Source organism: Carlito syrichta, unplaced genomic scaffold (genome assembly GCF_000164805.1).
Source record: "Carlito syrichta isolate Samal-C Ts95f unplaced genomic scaffold, Tarsius_syrichta-2.0.1 Scaffold305994, whole genome shotgun sequence".
Lineage (NCBI taxonomy): Eukaryota > Metazoa > Chordata > Mammalia > Primates > Tarsiidae > Carlito > Carlito syrichta.
The window spans coordinates 68,000-71,068 of NW_007250090.1; positions in this window are offsets into that span (position 1 = coordinate 68,000).

Sequence of the window (3,069 nt, forward strand, 5' to 3'; positions counted from 1 at the left end):
CACACACACACACACACACACACACACACACACACACACACACACAAAAGAAAAAGAAAAGCTAATAAGTAAAAAACAAGCTGGGGAAGGGGCTGTAAAACAATTATCAATAGCTACCTCTGAGAAACCAGTTCTGTCCTTGGCTAGTATTAGATGGTAAAGGGAACTGCTAGAAAAACATGACAACTAGGCAGTGTTAAAATAGTTGCTCTTTGGCTATATTAACTCCATGTTATCATGTTATGTCCTTGCAGATGGAGTCTTGCTATGTTGTCCAGGCTGGTCTTGAATTCCTGGCCTCAAGTGATCCTCTCACCTCAGTCTTCCAAAGCACTGAAACTACAGATATGTATGCCCGGCCTCGGGTTGCTTTTTAGTTTTTCCCACTGTCCATTTAGAATTCAGTCTTCTTTTGGATTCACAGAGGAAATGATCACCTATCCATCTGCTTCTGTTTGCAAAGTTTTCTTGCTGTTGTTTTTTAGCCTATCCTCTTTAGTTTTTGTCTTTGTTGTTACTGTTGTTGTTGAGTCGGAGTCTCACTCTGTCACTCAGGCTGGAGTGCAATGGCATGATCACGGCTATCACAGCCTCTGTCTCCTGGGTTCAGGTGATCCTTCCTCCTCAGCCTCCCAAGTAGCTGGGACTACAGGTGCATGACACCATGCCTGGCTAATTTAAAAAAAAAAATTTTATAGAGATGAGGTCTTACTATGTTGTCCAGGCTGGTCTCAAACTCCCGGGCTCAAGCAGTCCTCCTACTTTGGCTTTCCAAAGTGCTGGGATTACAGGTAAGAGTCACCAGGCCCAGCCCAATTTTTGCCTTTTTAAAAGTTTCTTTTCTGTTATTTTATTAGGATTTATGGAAGGAATGGAAACAAATACTTGGGCTCAAATTGCTGCCTTAAACAGGAAGCCAAAATAATTTGTCTTCATGGGTATACTCTTGCCACCCTCTAACCCATTCTCTGTACCTCAGCTGGAATAATCTTTTGAAATGCAAGTCTAATATGACACCATGGGCCGGGCTCGGTGGCTCAGCCTGTAATCCCGCGCTTTGGGAGGCTGAGGTGAATGGATTGCCTGAGCCCGTGGGTTCAAGACCTGCCCGGGCAACTTGGTGAGACCTCATCTCTACAATAAATCAAAAAATTAGCCGGGCATGGTAGCGCGCGCCTGTAGTTCCAGCCACTTGGAAGGCTGAGCTGAAGGATCGCTACAGCCCAGCAGGTCAAGGCTGTGGTGGCCGGGAGTGTGCCACTGCACTCCAATCTGGGCGACAGAGTGAGACTTCAACTCAAAAAAAAAAAAAATATGACACCATGCCTGGCTAATTTTTACTTATTTTATTTTTCAATTTTTATTTATTTATTTTTAATTTTTTAACCCCTTTGCTGGTTTTCCAATGGAAAGATCAAAATCTTTAGTAACCCTTTCCCAGTTTAACCCGAGGATGGCTGCAGCATTGAACCTGAGATTAAAAAAAGACAAAATTACAAAATATAGTAATTCTCTTCTTCTTTTTCTTTTCTTTTCTTTTTTTTTGTAATTCTTGTTAGAATTAGAGACAAATTCTGTTCAGAAATAACTCCAAAAACAGTTTTTATATTTCATTTTCACATTGAAAACCAGTCAGATTTGCTTTAGTCTCAAAGAGCGTGTTTATGTAAAATTAAATGACTGAGGCAGCAGGCTGCGCTTTTGTTTTTTCTAAATGGACAATGTTAATTCTAGTTTTCTGAATTCCCTTTTTTGTTTGTTTTTTATTAGATTCTTTCTCCTTAGAGTTTGTCTTCAGAATTTTAGGTCTTCTTCTCATTACTTCCTTTTATTTTACATACCTGGGATTGAATAGAACATAGCGGAAGGAAGTCTAAGCAGAAGCAGACATCCTGTTTCACGTGTGGCCTTGCCCTCCCTCCCCCTCTAGAAATGAGTTCTACTGACATTTGAGATCCAAAGCCTCAGCAGCAACACAGAGATTATTAGGTTAAAAATCTCCCAGCAGGGCCTCCAAAATACTAGGTTACACCTGTTGGGGGGGGTGTGTGATCCAGTGCCACGCAAAAGATGCAAAGAATTACACAGAGGTTAGATTGGAAAATATAGTTTGTTTAGAAAGTAAATTAGAGAGTGAGAGCGTGCAAGGGAGGAGATTTACCTCCCCAAGGTAGGGGAGAAGGCCAAGGCTTAGGAAACATGGCGGCCACAGCCCAAAGAGCCACGTGGACACGCCAGAGTTTTTTTTTGGGGGGGGGGGGTTGTTTTGCTTTGTTTTGTTTTGTTTTGTTTGAGTCAGAGTCTCACTCTGTTGTCCAGACTGGAGTACAGTGGCATGTTCACAGTTACTGCACCCTTGACCTGCTGGGCTCAGGTGATCCTTCCACCTCAACCTTCCAAGTAGCTGGATCCCGGCTGATTTTTTGATTTATTATAGAGATGAAGTCTTGCCATGTTGTTCAGGCTGGTCTTGAACCCCTGAGCTCAGGTAGTCCTCTCGCCTCAGACTCCTGAAGTGCTAGGATTATAGGAGTGAGCCACCAAGCCAAGTTCACGCCAGAGTTTAACAAAGGAATGACAAATGGCTTCTTGCAGTTGAATGCTTTTAAACCTTCCCTTTAATGGGGGTAGGTCATTAAGGTGACTAGGTGGTGGTCTGTTTCCACATCATCATGTAGGGGACAGGTACTGACATCAGGTGATGGACCCAGGCAGATGGGTGGGTCAATCACACATGACTGTTGTCATGTTGATGAGGTATAGTCATGAAGGTAATGAAGGGCTGATTAGGTTAACTTGTTTACAAAACAAGCTGGGAAGGGGGTTGTAAAGAAATCACCAATAGCTACCTCTGAGAAACTGGTTCTGTCTTTGGCTAGTGATTACAGGATAAGTTGAAGTTAACAGATAGAAAAACATGACAAAGCTAAGCAATGTTAAAACGGCTGTTCATTGGCTATATTGACTTCATCTTATGTCCTTTCAGAGATTTTTTTTTTTTTTTAATTGGAGTTGGAGTCTCACTCTGTCGCCCAGACTGGAGTGCAGTGGCCACTGCAGCCTCGACCT